Here is a 21,954-nt window from a genome sequence, read left to right on the forward strand (position 1 = left end):
AACGGTCGCCGCGCGCTCGTTAACGGTCGCCGCGCGCTCGTTAACGGTCGCCGCGCGCTCGTTAACGGTCGCCGCGCGCTCGTTAACGGTCGCCGCGCGCTCGTTAACGGTCGCGCCGTGTTTCGGACATTAGCTGAGGGGAGCAGGGGTCAAGCACAACCAGGGAGCAAATAACGCAAGCAAGCGGGGCGGGGGCAGGGAATGGGTAGCGGGGACCAAGCACCTTCCCGGGGAAAAAACGTCTTGGAAGAAAAGAACGAAAACATGGAAAAGCCAGGGGTGGAAGTTAAGCCTGGAGAAGATACAGGTGGTGGAAAAGAGCCCCGCTCAAGCAAAGCTGGAGAAGGCAGGAGCACAACAGCCTTGCTCACCCCGCGCCCTCCACGCATCCCGCGGGATGTTAGTAACAGTAGTTACCTTGAAACGTGTGTCAGGATGTTGGCAGCTCCCCGGGCGGCCGCAAGAAGCCGGGGTGCTACGGCACGCTGGCGAGGGCAGGCGTTCAGAGAGCAAAAATGAGGCTAAGACACTGTGGAGAATTTAGAATAAATACAAATCAATGGAGACATCAGGAGAGCAGAGGCCGCAGGATGTCATGAAACGCTATCCAAGGGCATGGGGCTGGAGGAGCAGTAAAGGGGATTTTAGGATACTGGTGGAAACAGAAGGGCTCCAGTTGAGCTACATCCCCATTCAGGGATTTTGCACTGCCTGAGCTAGAGACCAAAAGGCAGGTCTGCGTTTGAGAGAAATGTGGCGTTTCTTAAGACAGATGGTGATTGGGAGATACAGTATTTGCTCTTCTGGGCTATTCAAACAAACCTTACCCATGGATGCAATGCTAGGAATAGGCCTACCTACCTCCTGTTAACATCTAAGAAAAGATGGACCTCCATATCCCTTAAAACACATGGAAGGTTGAACCTCCGTGCCCTGTGCTGTAACAGCCTTTTTAGGGAGGTGATGAGAAAGGCCCCCAACCTGGGAGCAGGAGCAGAAAGATGTTCTCCGGCCTCCCTAGAGGCATGGGAAGCCATCCCTCCAACTCTGTGTGCAATAGTCACAAGTTAATCTAACTTGCCACGGGCCAGCCTCTGACATAACTCCAGTCAAACTAAACCAAGAGCCTATTTAGTCCACTGTTTCTTTCTCTTTTTTTTTTTTCTCCTCTCCACAATTATCTTTTCACAGAGGACAGGCCTCCGCCAATTCTCAGGCTGCAATTAGGGAAGAGTCTGGATAGAACTGTTGACAATATGTTCGCAGAGTACTAAATACCATTGAATATGTTCTGTAAATATTTACACTTGGAGGAAACTGGTTCTTCACATAGTTGGCATGTTGGCATCTGCTGGGCTGAATGGATTACTAATAAAAATGGCATTTTGAAAAGAAAAAAAGCACACACTGGGTCTTTGGGGGGCTGTTTCTTTCAGTGAAACAAAGTAGCTTGCTTGGGAGTCACTGTGTGCAAAATTTTGGTACTGGAGGAGTACAGATTTTCCTAGCAGGGAGCCCTGGACAGAGACAAGGAGTATTGCAGTTGCAGAAAGAGTCTACCTGCAGCTTAAGTGCATGACAGCTCCCTCCGACGTGACAGATAAGGGACACAGCTCATTTCTCGTGCTGCATCTTGCACAGCCCTAAATCCAGTCCCTCACCTCATGACTACTGCCAGCTCCAATTCTGTTTTCTGAACTTTCCAGCTTCCTGAATCCAGAGGCTGCAAGAGAATCTTGACCATCCCTTGAAATGCTCTTGGGGTGAGGTCTAGAAATGCAAAGCAAATGTCCCTAAATGYAGAAATGTCAGAAAGTGTCACCCTCAGTGCACTAAGCTCCTCACGTCGGAGCACCAGGGCCCCCATCCACTGCCAGTTGTCATTTACAAGTCAGATTTCATAATTAATATCTCAAATACTCTTCATAGAATTATTTTTTAAGCCTGGACTCTCACATAACATCACAGCTACAGCAATGTGCACCAAATTAAGGACCTGGTCATAGGACAGAGCATCGAATTAGTTGAACTGGAGACATGCGAGCAGCTAAGCACCACGGGCTCCAGGCACCCGCCGCAGGCTGTTGCCACACATGTAACTACTCAGGACCCACCAGGACGCCCCGGTTACCTTCACACTCCTACAGCCGTCCCGCTGGCATCGTTTCACTGCAGCKTCATCGCGTGGAACGGAGAGCATCCTCGGCCAGAGCTCCTGCCGTGGGAATCCCTGAAGCACAAGGTAAAACTTACACCAAGTCCCCACAGCTAAGCAGCAGCGTGGAGGATGTTTCTGGATGTGCGTTGGAGACAGATTGTAGCTGACACCGTGGCACAACCAACTGCTCCATCCTGCCCTTAACTCTCTTTCTCATTGCTGGCTAGTAACGACTCCTGGTGCACATGCTAGCTGCCCTCTTCCCCCAGCACCTTCTTTGGAGAAAAAAGAAAAAAGAAAAGGTTGGTGCTAAGGGCAACCTGGAGCTCAAGATAACCAGCTATACAAGAGGCATGATGGATTTTCTCTAAGGGAAAGCCAAATATATGCTTTGATTGATTAATACAACTTTCCATGTCCATATAAAGATTTTAAACACACCTCTCCTCCTGGCGCAGGTGTGACCATGCACAGCAGGGTTGGGAACGAGAGAGAAGTATCATGCCAGGCACATGGGTAGAAACCTCCTAAGAACTGCTACCAACCTGGTTTCTTCTCTGATGGGTTTAGCTCTTCCACAGGGATTCCCAGGTACTTTGTGCTGACTGCTTCAGGCTTTGAAGGGTAGCCCAAATGGATGCAGAGGGCGTATTTCAGAACAAGAGGCAGTGGCTTCAGCAAGGAAAACTTGGAAAAGCAACATAAGCTAGAATCCAAGCGTGCTGATGAGCTGGGTGGAAAGGAACAGGGAATTACCAGCTGGAGGAGGAAATAATAATAATAATGTGAGCAGTCAACAAATCATTTCTTTGCTTAGAGCTGTGCTGGGAGGACTCTTGTCCTAATAGACTAAAGGGTGCTTAAAAAATAACAACCTGGAACCTGAGTGCATGTTCTTCATGCTGAAGCAGGATTTCTCCAGCTTTGAGGAGACTGGTCACAACAAGGAATCAAGTTCATGTGCAACCTCCCCATAGCAGACTTCAGGCCCTGCCCAACTCCCTGAACACAAGGTGTTCAAGTCAAATACGATGCTTCCTGCTTCAAACCTCTTCCCTCCCTCCACACACACCACAACACAGGACCTTGATCCCATGCCAAGYACACCTGGACATTAGGGGCAGCCAGAGCTGACTGAATGCTGTGCAAACAGCACTGCAGATCTGATTTTTCCAGCTACTCCATTGTACAGTGCAGGCATTGGGTTTGCCAATGGATTTTGTCTTTTTTTTTTTTTTCTTCTCCTCTTGACAGTAGCATCCATTGAGCCATCACGCTCCTGCTCTCAGACAGGCAAAGAATGAGGAGCCTGTAGCTACTTACATAACTCCAAGAGGCAGAGATGATGACAGCAATGCCTGGCAGCGCTGCTGTCAGGCGCACGGCCTGTGGCACCGCTGCGGGATGTCATCCTTCCCAGTCCTTGCATTTTCAAGCATGAGGTGAACAGGAACTCAGCACAAAAACTCAACCTGGAACACAAGTGTATTTGGCTTGTTGTGCTTAAGGAAAAGAAAGAAAAAAAAGTTATTTTAGAATAAGGAGGAGGATGGTGGATGGAAATTGCCCGGACACCATCAGGAGAGCTGGATTGAGTGCAAAGCAGGCTACACTACAGGGTGCACACACACACACGTAAGGGTGGCACAGGGACCGACTCCCCTTTCCAGAGCTGCAAGAAAAGAGAGGAGAGTTAAAGCTTCATCTCCTCACCGCTGCTTTTCTGCTTGATTAATCCACTGCAAGGATGTCAGGCAAAATTAATGTCTTGGGAAAATGCCACCCCTTGTGCTCCTTTGGCAACAGAGATGTTCCTAGTGGGGAAATCTCACCTTGCCCAGGTGACAGATTAGGGGGCGTGGAGCTGCCCTTCCAGTATCACCACTGTCCTTGCATGAACCCACAAACCTGCTCAACGTGGGGCACTCCTGTGAGCTGGACCACAGCCTCGCTCGGGCACGCGGGCTGCTCAGGAGTGTCACTTCTGAGGGACAGAGTCAGTCCCTAGCTTACACACACAACCAGCTATCACAGACTCCCTAGGGCAGGCCTAGCTTTGTTATTTACTTCATCAGCACAAGGAGTTCTGGTCTGTCAAGCCAAAACCAGTGCTCCTGGGAGGAAGACCTGCTGGCCAGTGACAGGGGTCTTCAGCCAGGTCAGTAGAGGCTGTTTTAATATCCCAGTGGTCTCAGTGTTCTTGTGCCAGGCCATCTTCCACGGCCTCTTGCAGTATCACCAGTAGATGGCAATACAGAGACACTCTCTGCTTCCGCCTTGTCCTGCGCCCGGCAGAATATTTGCAGGATGGAGGGAGAAACAAGGAGCACACAGGGTGGAGGAACCATCCCCTCCCAAGCAAGCCCTATCGCTCCGTGCACAGCAGAGCAGGATGCCCTTGGGGGCACCCTTTATCTTTCCCTTAGCTCTGAACCAGACCTACTGCTCCTTTACTCTGTCCTTCCAATGGAGCAACGTGCTCTGCAAAGGATTCCTGTGCCAGGGCCTGGGACTGCAGTTAATAGAGATGAGGGGGAAATCTCTACTGAAGGAAGAAATAAGACTAGTCAGGTATGTGAGGGGATAGGAAGAACTTAAGCACAAGTTGTTAAATGATTTCCTAAGAAATATTCTTATACCAAGGTCTATCAGGTCTGCAGGGAATGCTGTGACGGTCAGGCTAACCCTATTTTCAGAAGGGGACATAGACGGAAGACGAGGCAAATAATCATACTGTGCTTTCTGCAAGTCATATCCAAGGGCAGCACGGTACTGCCACGTTGCTCATATACTGCAAAAACTCTTACAAACTACAGCAGGGTGTCTACAACCGTGAGTCATGTGGCATGAGCTGGATTACTTGGCTGCAGGTCCATTCATGAAGGCCCTCCCTAATATAATCACACAGAAGGATACCAAGGAATAAGGAGTTTTGTCCCAGACCAACAGGAAAGAGTATGGAGAGGAGAATAAGACAGGCAGTGCCTTGGACAGAGATGTGGCAAACAGGGTGAACATCAACATCCAGAGTCTTCCTGTTGGGGAAAAAAAAGAGCTAAAAACTTGGGGATGAGTTAAGAGGAAAGAGCAGAGCAATTACAGATGTTGTCTCCCATGTATGAGATGCACTGCGGCCTGTTCTGTTCCTGTTTTTATGAAGGATGTGAGCTAGCTGGAGGGAGCTGTACTCTCTGTTAGTGTAGAAGAAAAGGTTCATCAGACACCAAGAGCCACCTTTGGGCTGGCAGAGGCCCTGTAGRTCCATATTCAAGAGAAGAGGAGGTAGGACATGATACAGAGCCAACAATTCAAACAAATCTCCCTCTCTTGCCTTTTACTCTCATGGCTTTTCCCAGATTGGGGGCGAGGGGAGAGGAGGGAAAAGATACAAACAAATGACACAAATGACTGATCCCTTAACTCCCCCAGCTCCTTTCCTGGTAGATAACAAGCCATTTCAGTGGCTGTTAGGGCCCTGGTGTGAGTAACCTTAGCCAGACATTTCATGCCAAGAGAGAAAGAGCAGCAGGTGAGCAGAGAGCAGGTGGTGCTTCCCGTGGAGCTCCTATCAGAGGTCTGTATATCCTGGAGTTATTTAAGGAGAGCGCAGGAAGAACAACCAGGGAATTATTCAGGCCTGGCAATTGCCAGYTGGTTTAGAGCCTCGGATCCTTGCTGTACATCCATCTCCCCTTTGGGACTTTCCACKTATTCCAACAACAGTGAGAAAAAAGAGAGAGCTTTGCATCCCTCATCCTGCAAAAGCAGAGGGAAAAAGAAAAAGCAGTGTAACCACATCACACAYGCAACAAAATCCTTAAGCAAACAAACTTGCAGGCTCTTTCCTCTATCACTGTGAAGCAATATAGACACATGCTACTTCCCTGCTGCTTTGGTGACCAGAAGGAAGCAAGCAGAGCAAGTTTCATCACTAATTCTGACCAGATGTGATGTTCACAGCTGCTGCTGGCACTGGTAGCACCATAAACAAACCGGGGACCCGGCCCCGAGGCGGGCACGGTGCTGTTTGAACTAGCAGGGCGCTGGGGCAGGCCTTGCACGCGCCAAGCAGCCGCACAGCTCCCGAGCAACAGCGCAATACACGCGGGAAGGAGAAGGAAGGAGGCAGCCTGCGCTGACACGAGCCGGCTGGGTGGGACACACGGCCCTCTCTCCGTTAGTGCAGCCTAACTGCAGCAATTGGTTTTCGCTACATCATTCAAGCCACGTCAAACCTCTAGCAGAGCAAGCAAGTTAGAGAACGCTTCAAAAGCAGAGTTACCCCAAGTGAGGGTTGAAGCCTCCTAAAGCCATATATAAAGTATATATTTTTTTCTCTTTTAAAATTTCCAATCATAGTTTATCTCTGGATAACACTAAAAAGCAGGAGAAATTATAAACAGTGCCCCTCCCCTCCAACCTGAATTTTCAGGATCATATCTAAAACACCTCAGGATCCAAACACGTTAACCTTGAGGTGGTGACAGCAGTCAGAAGACTGGAACAAGAGAATCAATAACCTAGGAACTGCTGTACAAACAGAGATCCCACAAGGGAAGGCCAGCATCCTTCAGAGCAACGCTTATGCCCCAGCACCAGCTCATGGGCCAGAGCTCCCCTCTGAGAGGCCTAAGAGGCCTCTAGAAGAGGCGAGGACGACACTTCGCTCGCTGGGCACGTTCACCACGCTGACTGCAGGGACGTGCCCTCCCCTCGTGTCTGCAGGAGCAGCAGGTGGGTTTCGGAGACGACCGGAAGCTCAACTCCAACTTCAGAAGCTCAACTCCAACTTCAGAAGCTCTGCTGACTGCTGAGGACTGACCCTGGTAAGCGGCAAGATGCAACACAAGGCAGTTGAGACTCCAGAGGAGCTTCGTCTTTCCCTTCCCAGGGCTGCCAGGGCCCCCTCTCCCACCCAAACACATTTGGGAGAGCAGAGTGATAGAAACCCCATGGCAAAGCTCCCCTGCCCTCTGGCCCGGCTGCTGCTCCCAATTTTKCCTTTAACTGGCTGGGCTTCCCGCAGCAGCTGTAGGGCGGCACCGTGGGATTCTGGATTGCATGTAATTTTACACTAAGAGAAGAGGAAACAGTAGATACCAAGGCCTATTGCACAACACCAGCAATACCCAGGAGAAAAAAAGAATCACATTTGATCAAGTGGCTCTGCCCTGTGTTATGGGTGAGGAACATCCCAAGGAAAGAGAAAACAGCGCTGCGGAGARATGTGCTTCCACTGCAGACTGTGCAGAGGAATGTGGGAAGAGAGGCAGATAAACGAGCCCTGGTGCCGCTGGGGGTTGCAAGATGACGTGTTTGAGGGCACTGCTCCTACAGGTGGGACACAGATCTGTCGCACGCTCGCTGATGAAAGGGGAACATGTTGTAGGGAGAAGGGGCCATTTATGCAGCTCAGGCTTAAGAGCTTGAGAAAATAGGAGAAGCTCAGAGAGKTTTGAGTTTTCCTTGGTCTTCTCCGGCTTGGACAAGGCTACCTGTACAGCTGACGCAGTAAATACTGTGACATTTCCAGATACTCAGGAGACAGTACCATTTGTGCCCACTCTATCAGCTCAGGACTCAGCAGATCCATATCTGGCTCCCAGAACAGCTACAAGGCTCTTCCATAATCTCCCACTTGCCTTTCATGCCAAACATTCCCGAAGGCAGCAGAGGTTTCAGTTGCCCATTTGAGGTGCCCTGGACGTGCCCCGTTTGGGGGAAGCAGGTACCCCCAGACACAGCTCACAAGCCCAGCTCACCTGCTGAGTGAGCCACCTGGAGCCACCTCACCTTGCTTCGGCTCTTGTCGCTGCTTCTCCCACCTCTTGACCGTCTCATCTCCTCAGATCTCATGATATCCAGGACAGAGACCGGTTGTCTCCAGAGCAAGACCCTCCTTCAGGTTGGAGCCTGTGAGAGGAGGGTAACACAGCCCGTGACTATGCTCAACACACCAGCAAGGGTAAACGTTTGAAAGGGGCTGGAGAGCTTGAGCCAAACACAGCAGCCTGTTACCGCAGATGGCACCATCCCTGTACAACAATCCGTGTCCTGGGATTTCAGTCACTCCGCAGCGCCAGGACGGGCAACCTGCTGCCAATACTGGGTCCACGAGCACCCACCCATGGAGTAATCACAAAGTCCATTATCATCTTCAGTCTTTCAAGGAAAATGCTGCCTTCTTCTGACCTCCAGAGTTACCAGCTGCCAATATTATCCCAGGACACTGGGTTATTGAACACCCACCCTGGCTGCTGCTAGCTCAGTGCCCGCTGCTTGCCAGGGGCCAGCAGCCACGGCCACACACATTGCTGCGGGTCACGGATCCGCACGGAGCATCCCGCAAGGACACCCTGCGCTCCAGGCTGCCTCCCAGAGCAGGCAGCAGAGTTGGAGGCAGGAAGCCCTCAGGACCCCAGGCTCCCAGCAGAGCCGTGGGGAGCAGCGAGGAGCAGCAGCCTCGTCTGTGCAGGCACAGGAGGGCAGAAGCAGAGCTGCAGACACGCGGCATTGGCCAAGGTCCAGGGATTTATTCAGGATCGAGGGGGAAAAGAGACTCTGCTGCAGTGAAAGGAGCCATTTTGCCCACACCAGGAAGCTGCTTTACTGCACTGGCCTCTCCCGGCGCAGGAACACATCCCAACAGCGTGGGGAGAGAGCAGGAAAGTGAGTTAATGAGGGCAGCGTTTCATCTCACAGGATTGCATGCATCTTAAATAAATTACTGTGGGAAGTGTGTTCAGATCATGTCTGTGCTTTCCAGACCTCTCCTCCAGAGCCTGCCTCCTCCCTACCTCTTCCTCCTCACCCAGCATCCCCAGGAGAGACGCAAGCCGCAGGGGTGCCAGCATCTGCCGCCTTAGTGGCCCATCCCTAGGGGCTGCTGCYGATTTTGTCTCCTTGTGCTGTTCTCCACGGTTAATGGAGATCACTCACGTCAGAGCAGCCTGGAGCGGACACAGGAACACGGCGGAGCGACGAGGGGACGGCGAGGGGARCTTGGGGAGGGGAATATCCCAGAAACGGGCTCGGAGGCCCCAGCTGCACCCTACCAGCTCCAGCCACCCACAGTCACCCAGCTGGGCTTCTAGGGGTGGATTTCCAGCTTCTAAGTTCATAGGGCCTCAGATACATCAGCTTTCACCCAGCAGCAATAATGCAGGTTTCTGAACTTCAGGGTTAGGGGAGAGGGGAGGAAGAAACACTACCTTTGTATTTCAGATGCTTAGCAGGAGACCACACACAAGATATTTAAAACCAGCCCAAGATCAGCAGGAAGCAGCAGCATTAGGCAAATTAACATGACTGAGGAGGAAGCAAGAAGACACACAAGCTTCTTTTCTAGTCCTAAAGGAAAATGCAGCAAACTCCACAGCAAACCTTCCACAGGGAAGCTGCTCTGGGTAGCGCTATCATCACTCTCTGTCACCCCAGGCTTCAAATCACCTACTGAGTCTCCAGCCACACTCTCTCCTGACCACTGAGGCCCCTCCTGCTCCCCCAAGTCTGACAGCACAAGGACCCAGGGAACAAACCCCTCCTGAGGATCCAGCCAAAGCGGAATTGAGCCCTCACCTTTCATTGCCTCTGCCCGTGTATCTTCTGCAGGTGGAGCAGAGCAGACCTGAATCCTCTTGAATTACCCTCCTCTTGCTCATCCCAGGCGGGGCAGTGCTAGAAAAGGAGGCAACCAAACCTCACTCAGCCACCCTGACAATTCCTGCACTCAGCAGTGTCGCATCACAGCTAAAAGCCCCAAAGCCAGGAGTGATGCAAGAGTTCTGCCACCCGCTCAAAATAATTCTTCTCTCCTTGCAGCCCTGGTGCTTCTGACAGGAAAAATCCCCTGCAGGTGTCATGAGGGTCTCGGTTCTACGGCCACATTTTGGTTCAGCTCCTTGGTGGCACGAGCGATCACTTTACCGTAGGAATCAGGTCACTGGGGAGGGAGGCCAATCCCCGCTCCTGCTGTGGGTTTTGTTTCTGGATCCCCCTGGGGACAAGCAGCACCCGAGCAGAACCGCGTGCGTCTGCTCGCCGCTGCGTCCTCCTGACCCCCAATCTCCAAGCGTGGCCATGCATCTCAGAGCCGCGCTCGCCAYGGCCGGCCCGCGGGCCCTGGAGGTGGCTGGTTGCTGCCAAGGCCAACCCACTTGGGCTTAATCAAGTGCAAGAGTCCCAGGTTTGACCCCAGCCTACAAACACCGCAATGTCCAAGTGAACTTGCAAGTGTTCCTTCTGACTTGAGGGTGACAGATGCTCTGCCCCCGCGCTCTGACACCCCCGACATCCGAGGAAACATTAGCAGGTAAATTAGGCTCTGAATTCATCCCTGCAAACTGGCTGACTCAGCCGCAGCACAATAAAATCCCGTTCCAGCTCAGCTAGCAAGGGCTCTCCCTCAGGGCTGGACCACGGCRGCTGCCAAAGCAAAACAGAAAGGCTTTAAGGGCTCCCACAATACAGCCAAACTGCAAGCAAGGGCACGGGCAGACCCACGGGAGACCTGACCTCAACTATTCCCCCTTCGCTGTTCCTTAATGCCCATTTAGTGCCACTGACAGAAAAACGTGCAAAACCCAGTCAGAGGCTGCCACATTTCCCCCCATCCCAAGTGCAGAGTTTTCTCCAGCCCCATCAGTCCCTCCAGGGGGAGGGAACCGCGCTCCCCCTGAGCAGAAACCCTGTTCACAAGGGAAGTGCCGCTGCGCTGCAGAGCTGGGGGCTGCTGAGGCTCCCTGCATTTTACATGAGACCACTTGCTGGGAGATAATAATGAATCAAACCTCAGCTGCTATTCAGGTGTATTATAAATTACCTGAGCCTGGCAAGTGTGTCTCCACACTTGCATTTGTAGGCCAGGCATCCAGCTGCATCCCTGTGAGACTCCTTCTGCGCTGCAGGGCTCCAGCAGCGGAATTAAAAGCTCTTTAGCTGAATTACCTCAAACTGCTCAGGTTTCTCCCATTCCTTTGCGCACTAGGGTGGCTCTGTTCTGCCCAGGGTGCCCAGCCCAGAGCAGCTGCCAACGTGGGCTACGAAGGAAGGGCCCCGCTGCCCCACAGGGACAGAGAGGAGACGGGCAGGGTCTGGCTGGGGCAGGGAGAACCCTGCACCAGTGCACAGCAAAGGAAACCAATGAGTCTGCCAGATCTGGGAGACTGTTTGAAGAAGATTGGAGGCAGAGAAGGAAAAAGGCCAAGCCTTACGTAACGGCAGCGCCTCGCGAGCCGCCGTGGGAGAACCGCATCCAGGAGGATGCTCCCAGTTCTGCTCTTCTGGGTGGGGGGAGACACGGAAGAGATGTCTGGTAAAATAAAACGTGCAAAGGCAGCGCTGACTTGGCTGGGAAACACAAAGGGAGGATCGCAGAGTAGAGCAGAGGGCTCCACTTGTTCACTGGCATCTCCCACCTCATCTGTCGGGCACTGCTCCTCCTGGCTGCCATAGGCCCAACCCAAAGCTGGCTGAACAGTTTCCATCAAGCGCAGTGGAGTCGAGTCCCTCTTCAGGAGCATTCTGGGGAGAGGAGATGTGGTTTTACATTGCCTCTGATCAAAAAGAAAAAGAAAAAAAAGCAGCATAAAGAGACATTCATGTTTGTGAAGGACAGAATAGTCCAGGTGAGTACCACCCCCAGCCCCAAAGCCGGTTCCCAGGGGCTGCTGCTTCCGGGGGCGGGCAGCAGGTAAGATGAGGGCAGGGACAGACGTGCCCTTTTCAGCATCACGTAGCCACGAGCACGGATTGCAATGGGCTGTGATGGGCCCTGCTGGCCGGGCAGGCAGCCAGGCGAGAGGCACGAGGAGGGTTTCGCTGCGCCCAGCACTTCCTTTCATCTGGAAGCATCCAGTGCTGACAGGAGGGGCAAGCGGCTGCCTGGACACCTCCCTCTCGGCCATCAAGCACCATCAAGCCACCAAATCAGCTCCTGATGGCCTCTTCCCAGGACTGGGATGGCTGGAAAAGCAGGGCATTGGGCCGCAGTACTTTAGGGACCTGAAGGGGCAAACGGCTGGCTTCCTGATTTGAAAACGGAACGCGAAAAGAGGCTGGAAAGGCAGGAACACTGAAAATTGTTTGCTGTTCTGAGCTCCCGTGTCAGCAGCATACAGGGGCATTATTTAATATCAGGAAGGCCTCTACATACTTTAGACTGGCCTTGTCTGATGCCTCTCGTTGTCAGCTGAGTACAGCCAAGCTACTGGAACAGCAGGGGCCATAGAAGGTGTCACCAGCAAGAGCTTCCCTGAGACTCAGGTCTTTCTGCCTGGGAGCAATCCCTGATTCTGCAACGATCTCCCCTTCTAACCCCCCTTGCAGGGGCTGCCGCAGACCATCAGGCAGGCCAGCTGGCGACGGCCTCGGGGGGCTCCTTCTCACCTCCCTGCCTCCGCTCCTCTGCTCCCTCAGTTATCTCAGTTCCCGGTAGCCTGTGATTTTGTTCCGAAGCAAGCAAGCTGTCGTGTCCTTCCGGGCCACCCCGAGCCTCCTCTCAAGCTCTTCCAGGGCCTCTCTGGGGCTGCACGGACATCYTTACCCTCTGGCCAAGTAGATACCAGGGAACTGATGTTGGAATTTCCTCCAGGTTTCTTCTACTTTTCCAGAGAGTTTCATTCTTACTGTAGCTTTTCCAGCATTCCTTCTTAGTTTCCTTTTATTCTGCCTGTGGAGCAGAGGAATCAATCAGTGCTTTAGGATCCTGGAAGAACACTCTTACTGAATCCCATTTCCCCAGGCAGCAAATGAGAGCTGCTCCATACCCGGATGCTCTGTAGGTGCCATGGCCCCCCTTACAACACTGGGTTAATCCCACGTCTTGGTCGTGCTTTCTCCTTCAGCTGCCATGGCAGGGAAAAGCTGAGGAAAAACATTAACTTTAGGATTTCAGGCCTCTTTTAACCAATCCCTGAACGTCTTCTCCATCCTCTAAAGGAGTGTTGCCACTTTGTCAAAGGGGGAGAGCAAAGGGGCTCAGGGAGACTCAGTGGCTACTGCCTCCTGCTCTGCATCKCCAGGGTCTGTCAAGCTCTGTGACCCTTCAGGTTATTGCAGCCAAGATGCACGAAGAGCTGCAGCTTGCTCACTGCCCAGGCAGCACAGCTTATAGATGCCTCCCTCCATGGATGCAACTGCTCCTCAGCAAAAATAATAGCAGAAATAAAAAACGCACTTAAAACAACAAACTGCCAAGAAAAGACAAGTGAGGTAATTAAAAACATCTTAACAGYGGTGAATGTGGTGCCCTGGCAGCATCTCCTCAGAACTGGTTCAGCAAAAGCTTTAAAAAAAAGGCACACAAAAAGGAAAGGAAAAGGAGCAGCAAATGAAAGACTGGATCTCACAAGGAAGGAGCGGGGAGGCGAATCCCGGCGTGGGGGAGGCTCCAGGCTGGCCAGGCTGCCCCGGGCAGCACGTGCTCAGCGCCAGGGCTGAGCGCTCGGGCACCTCGCCCCGGAGCTATTGGGCTGGCAGGGCGCTCCGCTTCGGGCCAGGAACCCACGCAAGGGTGAAGGTTCCTGAGCTGCCACTTGGGGCACGTGYGCCAGAGATCAGCCCCTCTGCCAACCAGGAGGCCCCCTTCCCAAGGGCTACTGGATTGTGGTTTAAACCTTTGCTTGGCTCTGCTTTCTAAAAGAAAGAGCAGTTCCCAGCCCCACGGGTGCAAGACAGAAGCTGCCACGGCCCCAGGGCAAGTGGAGTCGCTCGGACTTGTGCTCCCCCCAGGAACAGGGACAGCCGGGGACAGGCTGGGACAGAGGCCCACAGGTGCCCRAGCCACGAGCTCCTGGAGGAGCCCAAATGGGAGAGAGCCAAGCGCAGCTCCAAGCGAGCAAGAGATCAGTGAGCTGCGCCTTTCTGTCCATGGTGCTAAACTAGAAGCTGTTTCATGGCTGCAGAGTTGCTGGCATCAGCTAACTGCCAGATTATCCGTAATCTGAGGGGCAGGGACAAGTCATTTGTTATGTTTGCACCACRCCCAGCAGAAGGATTGATTCCTCTAACCATCACTGTAATAAAAGTGAGCTTTAGTTTCAAGACTCAGCCCTTGCTTGGGACTCCAGGACAGCAGTGCATGGGACTCGGGTGACTTACTTTCCAGCAGCAGCCTTCTCACTTTCTCCTCATTCATTCCACCCCTGCTCAAGGAAAGCAAAAATCCCCCTKAGCCGTTTCCAGTGTGGAAATCCCGGCAGCCACGAGCAGCCTGACCCCTCTGAGAGGCAGAGGGCGAGACAACCGCAACACTCGCCCAGGCCAACCGCCTTTGCGACCAGGTTATCCCGTGGGCTGCAGGTGGCATCTCACACGCTGGCCTGTCTGCGCTTCCTCACAAAGTYAAACGCTGCACATTTTATCTGTAACTGGGCCCAAATTAAAATGTTACTCACGAGAGGGCTGCAATCCTGCAAGGGCAGATTGCAGGCGCTCAGCCTCAGSATTTGGATAGCGATGGAAATGAGAATGTGCTGTTCCTGCAGAGCACCCGTGATTTGTTCCTGCCCTCTGCCACCCCCGCACACCCAATAAACCAGTCTCTTCCCCCTTCCTGGACAGGGGAAGGCCCAGCGTGTGCCGATGGGAAGCGCGGCAGTCGCCCGCCACGCGCTGAGCGAAGCTGCTCCGTGTCCACCGCGCGGCGGCACGGGCAGCGGCTGCGGGGCCGGGAGCAGGGCCCGGAGCCCGGGGATCGGCCCCCGCCGCGCTGCAGGGCACCCCCAGACCTGCCCTTCAGCCCCGCTTTGGGAGGGGAAAAACAACCGCTTTCCCTGTGCTTGCAGGGGTGGAAAGGGGAAAAACAACTGCTTTCCCTGTGCTTGGAGGGGTGGAGAGGGGAAAAACAACCGCTTTCCCTGTGCTTGGAGGGGTGGCGGAGCAGCTTGCCCAGCCTTGGTGCCCTCCAAGGAAATACGTCTTGCCCAGAAGCAGCAAAGGAGCCAAAGCCACAGGAGAAGTCTTTGAGGTTTTGCTTCCTATTCAACAACCCGCAAGACAAGGTCTCGTGCTCCCCTCCCCAGCCACGTGGGTCGGCACGGAGCGAGATGCCTCCCGTGCTCCCCCACCCCAGACACTGCTTTAGAGAGTGGCCAAATGCAGCCGCTGTCTCCACGGGGCAGGGGCGCGGGATGAAAGGCAGCCTTGTCCCAGCCCAAGAAACCACTGCGCAGAGACGGCGTTTCCAACCACTTCAAAAGGAGCCGGGCAGATTCCTCCCCTCGCCCCACGGCCAGCAGGAGGGTTAATCCCACAGGCAGCACCACCGGGAAGGAGGGGAACACTAAAACGCAGCCCTCACACAGAGCTTCCAGCCGGGAGGTTGAGGCAATAACTGTTTTCTTTACACTCCTCTCAAACATCCATAGACAGATAGATGTCCCAAAGGTCCCGACACGTTCCCAGACCTCATGTCTTCCTGCCTCCTTCACCCGGCTAGCAGCACCGGAGCGTTTCAACCCGCTGCTCCAGTCGGTCACCACAGCAGCTATTCCGGGGTCTTTAGATTGCTTCCTAATCACTGGATTATTTCAGAGGCTGGAAAAAAGGCAGCTCAAAAACCTGTCACAGCCAGTGCTACTTACACAGAGGGGCCAGGCTAGGCCTCTCAGTACAACCCTGGCTGATGTTGCAATGCCTTTCCAGGTCCGGAGGGGATCTGGGAAGGCTCATCCCACCTCCGGGGATGTCCTATCCATAGGGAACATCCCGCTATGCCCAGGGCCCCACTACCAGAGGGAACACATGTGGTGCTGGCCTCAACACGTCTGGGGGTACTGGGGACGAGGTCCATGGGAGCAGAACACAGGTACAAGGATACAAGGACACAGGGATTTAGATGCAAGCTGAGGAGAGGGCAGGATACCAGCAACATCAAGAGACCTAAATTAGATCTGAAATGCTCCTATAAATCAAGGRAAAGGGAACTTTCCAGCAGTCTGCCACAAATCCAGATATGGCCCGTGTCGCAATTCCACATTATACCATGTAGCATGGTAGAAACAGGAGGTTTCACACAGGTAGCAGTGGTCAAGCACAGCTGGTTCTTGTCCTGAAGGATCTGTGATGAAGTTCAGCCCTTGAGAACGCAACATCTTTTATCTAGGATTAAAAATAAGCAGATTATTTCCCCCTTGTCTTGGCACTGTATCTGAACCAAACCACGAGCTAAAGCTCTGAGGATAATGTCTAGCCCCAGGCCACTTGTTAACACAGTGGCAGAGAAAACTCTTCTATGCAGGAAATTATGCTGCAGAGCAAATGCAGAAATGAGTGCAGACCAAAAAGGAGGCAGGTGGACAGCTCTGGGTTATTTCCACACTTTTGCTGTTTGCCATCCCTGAAGAGGGATGCAGGACACCTCAATACTTCATTCAAAGTGTTCGAGTGTAAGGGTGCAGTGTGGAGYGGTTGCTGAGGATCAGTTTCTGCATGTGCCTTATGCACCCAACTGCTCCAGTAAGAATATAGGGAAAGTCACTCTGCCATGGTCAAAGAAAAAATACTTCCAAAAATCCTGCTGGTATGAAATGCCAGACCTAGTGAGAGAGAGAACCGGCCTGTGCTCCCCATTGAATGCAGACAAAGGCTTCTCGCGATGCCTTTTTGTGTGCAGGRGCAGGCAGTTCATTTTCACCCTAAGCCTTGTTTTCTACGTATATACTTATATGTTATTTTATAGGGCTAAGGAATTAAAAGCCAGAGCATTTTCTGTTGCCAGCAAGCCAGGGAAATGTCTGTAATTAAATGGGAAACTAAACTCCCTCCCTCCTGGGTCAGTTCAGGCTGGGCAGGGAGGAGCAGGTTGCCTCTCTATTGCCCCAGTGAGAATAGAGTCAACTCCATTCCCTGCTGAGCCACAGGACTGACCCACATGTCTTCCCTGTGTGAGGGCACCCTCTCTTCCCCCATTTCCAGCACTCCCAGGGATCCTCCTGCCACCTCCAGCTCCGTTTCTCCCATGCCTTAGCCTGCAACGCATCTTGCCACCCAACAGAGCCAGGAGCCTAAAACSCAATCGGTCCAATCCAACAGATGACTTGGACATTCAGGAAATCCCTGGGCAGCAAGCGCATCTCTCCCCAGCACTAAGAGTCTATGTGCTGTTTCTCCTGCCCTCGGTAGCGGGAGGGAATCTGCCTTCCAAACCAAGACGGTTGCAAGTTACAGGTTTAATCCCTAATGCCACAAAGTGCTCTCTGTCACGTGAGCATTTTGGCTCAACATGTTGCACACAGAGATGGACAGATCCTATTAGCAAAATCYTCCACTGCTCCCCTGGGAGGAGGATGCACAGAGCAGCAGCCCTGCACGTGCATGAGGGCAGGGCAGAACTCGCGCTCTTGCGGATYTGCTTCACACACAGCACGCAGCCTTTGGGGTGAAGAGATTTTGCACAAATGGCCTGTTTGCTCTGAAGAGAGCACCATGTCCTCAGGAGCGCGGGCACATACCCTGTGGAGAGCTCACCAGCACTGCCAAGGGCAGCAGGGGAATACGCYGGACTGGGGACAGCAAGGAAACAGGGACAGAACTGGGGTTAGACCCCCTAGGCACCAACCGGGGCAGGCAGCGTCGGACACACCTGCAGGCAGCTGCTTCTCTGCTCCTGAAGGGTTCGTCACTTCCCGCTGCTCTCGTCCAGAAAGTGCCCGTTTGACACAGCGCTTGGCTGCTACGGAAATGCGGATGCGGCCACAGTTTGGACCGAGGCTGAGGACTATCAAAACACCTGGAGACCCATGCGGGTGCAGACCCTTTGGGGAAAGGCCACAGCGATCTTCATTCCTGGTGGCGACACAGCAGCCCGCGAGGGTTCGGCGCAGGGGAGGGCCCGGGGCAGAGGCTGGGAGGAGGCTGGCAGCACCCCAGCCTGAGAACAAAGCTCCCCAGGAAGGAAGGAAGGAAGTTTCAGAGGGGAAACGCTGGACCTGGGAGCCTTCCGCCCCGCCGGCGGTGCCGGAGGCCGCGGGGCTGCCGCGCACGGAGCCGCGTCCCAGCGCGGCCCCCACGGCTCCTCGCTCAGCGCCCGCCGGACCAGACGACGCGTCGCGGGGAAGGCACCAACCTCAGGCTCACGGCGGCATCCCCATCGCCGGGGCGAGGGGCGAGATCTGCACCTCTATAAGCAAACACAAACTGCTTCCGTGCGCTGTCCGCGGGAATCGACTGGGATGTGTGCTCGTCCTCCTTGGGAATACTGCTTGCATTGGACACCTGGGGAAGGGACAGCGAGGGCTTGTATTGAAAGCCCCTCTGCCCAGCAGCTGAGGCACCCCGGAGCAGCTGGCTGCTTTCTTATTTTTGCTCAAGTTCATGTACAGCCGTACATACCCCAACTAAACTTGTTARTTTTTATCCCAACATCATCCAGGAGTTGGGCTTTCCTGCCTGTCTGTGTTGACACCTCAGGAACCAYCACTCCTCCACCCCACAAGCCCAGCCCTTGCAAGCCCTTCCTTCCTTCAGCATCTCAGCAGCCTTTTCTTGCTCAGTCACCTCTGCCTGATTTAATATTTTTTGGAAGAGGGGAGCTGCAGCATTACAGTATTTCACAGGAGTACCAGGTCTGTCCGAGACACCCCAGCCTCTCCCTGCCGTATCCCTCAGCCATCACTCATCCGTCCCTCTTCCACGGCTTCCGACAGCCCATCTGGCTCTTGTGGCATGAGCAAATTCCAGCGGCACATGCGGACGCCCTGAAGGGCGCATGGGTATTAACCCTKTAAAAAGCCCTTTGCTGCCTGCATCACTAGAGCTGCCCGGGAATCATTAATCCCTGCTGTCACCTCACGCTAGGGGTGGGAAGCGCCCGGCCCTCCAACACCCGGCAAAGCCGCACGCAGGGCCCCTCTGGGGACACCCAGGAGCCAGCGCCACGCAGCGCCAAGGAGGAAGGGAGCCCCGGGATGCAACCGGACACGCGTCCCAGCGCAGGAAGGACGGGCAGCTCCTCCCACACATCTCCCAGGCCAGGGGCTTGTCCTGCAGGAACACACGGAGCACAGCGCTCCGCGTGCCCGCGACAGGATCCTGCTCCCCAAACCCTGTGCACTTCTTAGAGCTTCCCCCTGTCCCCACGGCAGGGCCCAGCCAGCCCTGCTGCGGCTGGGAATCGAGCAGCACCAGACCGTTTTGCTCCAGAGGGACACAGGGATTTACAGCTGACACAGAGGAACAGTTATGGCTCTCCCTGATCCAGCCTGAGACGGAGCTAAGGACCCCAGTTTAGGGACCCGCAACCAGACTCCCACAGCAACCTCATCTTCACAGCAACACAAAGCTCCTCCTGCATTTACATCACCAAGTCCTTATATTTTAGTCTTCATTATCCATCAAAATCAGCTTATTTCTTACAGGAAGCCCCTGTTTTTTTTTCTTTTTTTCCTTGATTTTGCACTAGTGCAAAATACTGCTCCCAAAGTGACAGCAAAGTTGCCGTTGCTTCTCCCACAAGGATCCCACAGAGCTTTGCCAGTAATGGAGCCTCACAACCCATCTCCTCTGACCACCAGAAAGCACATTAARCTCCTTCTGCAGTTATGTGCTTTGCTGTGTATACGTTGACCCGATGCAGCCGAAAATCACTTGGCAATTCAGAGTCTCCAACAGAGGACCTTTGATCCAGCTCCTCTTCCTAAGAGAGGAGTAACAGCATCTTCCTAGTGCTAAATCAACGGTGCTGCTGGTCTTGAGGCGACTTTGCTTCCCCTGCCACAGCCATCATGGACATGCAGGAGACAACAAGCTTGGTTATGTTTATGGCAAAGATTTCTACCCAAAAGTAAAGCCCAAGCAGGAAATCTGACTTGACATAAATGCTGAGCTTACCAGGCAGCGCATAAAGCAGCACAGGGAGCCTCTAAAGGCCCAACGCATCCTGCCCATCTCACAGAGGCCGCTGGCGCTGGATTTTCGGAGCACAGAGAGCCCATCATGGCAGTACTGCCCATGGGATGCTGAAAACGGCAAACCGTGGCTGCCTGACAAGCGAGAACCATCTCCAGATGAACCTTTTAACTGAAAAATGGAAGCTATGCACAAAATGCACTAAGAAAACATTCCTCCTATTCAATAGCTAAAACCTGACACCTTCGCTTGCTGATCCGGGTTTACTGGCATCCAAATCCCTGCTGCCCTGGCAGAACGTGCACTTGTGAACCAGTTCCCCCCCACCCCTCACACGTGGATGTATAAAACGACCCTTGGGGTACCGGGACAAGCGCTTGCCAACGCGCTCACAGTGTCACCGCGTCGCGTCACCGCGCGGCTCGCAGCCGAACAAAGTTATTCCAAGAGGGTGGGAGTAATTATTCCCAAAATAGCTGAATGGGCTGCTAGAGGCGCAGCAGCTTCCTTGGAAATAAGCGTGCCCTTGAGAGCGCTTGCAGGATGCTACTAAATTTTAGGCAATTTCCACTAGCTGAATGTGTGGGCTTATATGTGTGTGGGCTTAAAAAAATAATAAATTTAAATTGCTTTGCAGCCCACCTCCTGATGTCTCATAGACCAGACTAAGAAATGCTGTTCTATATCAAACTGTATCAGCTTTTGGAAGCCATTCCACCTTTCCTACCTTGCATAAAACCCTTAGACTGCAACTCCTAACAGATAAAATGACACAGGCCTCCAGGTTGCCTGCAGACAGCGGTGCATATATTTCAGTCAGGTTCCCAGGGATCTACAGCCCATCCTGCTGCTTTGCTGTGTCCATACCAGCTACAGAGGGCTCAGCCTCAAACTGATGCCATAATTTAGTGAAATTTTCCAACTCCTCTACCTTTTCTCACTTTCCTCCTCCTGGCTGGGCACTCAGGTCTCTGGGGTAGGTGCTCTTGATGAGTCTCTACTTTTTCATCTTTTCCTATCATCTCTTCTAYGATCTGGTTTCTGTCGTTTCCAAGCAGGATGTGCCTGACAGGGCCTCACTGGGCAGAGATACAAGGCAGCTCAGGCTCGCTYGGCTACGCAGGATCTTCCAAGTCTCCTTTTCCTGGCCAGCAACCATTCAGAGCTCATCCTTCCACACCCGATTCATGCGCAAATTCTTTGCGGCATGAAATCCATGCTCGTCAAAAGCCACTTTTGATGGTTTCTGAGGGTTGGCAGCCCACCCTCAACGTCATGTAATTTCAACACAGCTGAGGACTTGCTTCTTCTTGAGCTGTGGCCCTTTCCCGGGGGCAGCAGTTCTTGGACACCTACCAGCAGGTACCTATTTGGACCACTTAGGAATGTTTGCAGCTCTTGTGCTCCCAAGTGTGGGTACTTCCAAGAAACTTGCAGAATATTCCACTGTAACCTGAGGATGCCATTGTCCCGCACCAAACAGAAGGGGACTGAAAGAGGGCACATGAGATAGCACCAGCAAGGTCACTGCTCCAAATCAGGACCACTTCCCTGGGGCTGCTCAACCTTCCCGACTCTGCAATGAAGCTTTGTGCAGAGGGCAAAGCATTTTTGAAAGAGCCCCTTTTTATGGTGGAAAAAATCAAGAATCACACGAAGTTTGGGSTCCTTCCTTAACCTGCAGCCTCCTCAGAGCCTCCTAGTAACTTCCTGATTCACCTGCTAGCCTCATACACTTGGAGATGCAGATGGTGTCATCACAGACACAAAATGCGTGATCCAGACCTTCAGACTGCGCACTGGCAGATGGAGCACGTGCTGTCAGGTGTATTTATCATGACCAAGTGGAACCTGTGCTGCTGCCTGGGATTGCAAAAGACTTGTTGCTTTTGGATGGACTGTGGAATCTTTGGGCATTCTTCTCCACGTCCCTCCTGTACATCCTGCTG

The 21,954-nt window shown here is 53.2% G+C and overlaps 2 long non-coding RNA genes across 2 annotated transcripts; both read right to left on the reverse strand.

Moving 5' to 3' along the window:
- Positions 1–458: 458 nt before the first annotated feature.
- On the reverse strand, positions 459–1,757 carry LOC112948782. Its single transcript, XR_003249698.1, has 2 exons — positions 1,662–1,757; positions 459–529 (listed from the first exon to the last, which is right to left on the reverse strand). It is a non-coding gene; the product is annotated as an uncharacterized LOC112948782 (long non-coding RNA).
- Positions 1,758–2,780: 1,023 nt separating this feature from the next.
- Positions 2,781–11,663, reverse strand: LOC112948889. The gene is made up of 4 exons (XR_003249720.1): positions 11,575–11,663; positions 7,952–8,071; positions 3,482–3,630; positions 2,781–2,888 (listed from the first exon to the last, which is right to left on the reverse strand). It is a non-coding gene; the product is annotated as an uncharacterized LOC112948889 (long non-coding RNA).
- Positions 11,664–21,954: the final 10,291 nt, after the last annotated feature.

Source organism: Nothoprocta perdicaria, unplaced genomic scaffold (genome assembly GCF_003342845.1).
Source record: "Nothoprocta perdicaria isolate Ctin4 unplaced genomic scaffold, notPer1 scaffold_28, whole genome shotgun sequence".
Taxonomy (NCBI): domain Eukaryota; kingdom Metazoa; phylum Chordata; class Aves; order Tinamiformes; family Tinamidae; genus Nothoprocta; species Nothoprocta perdicaria.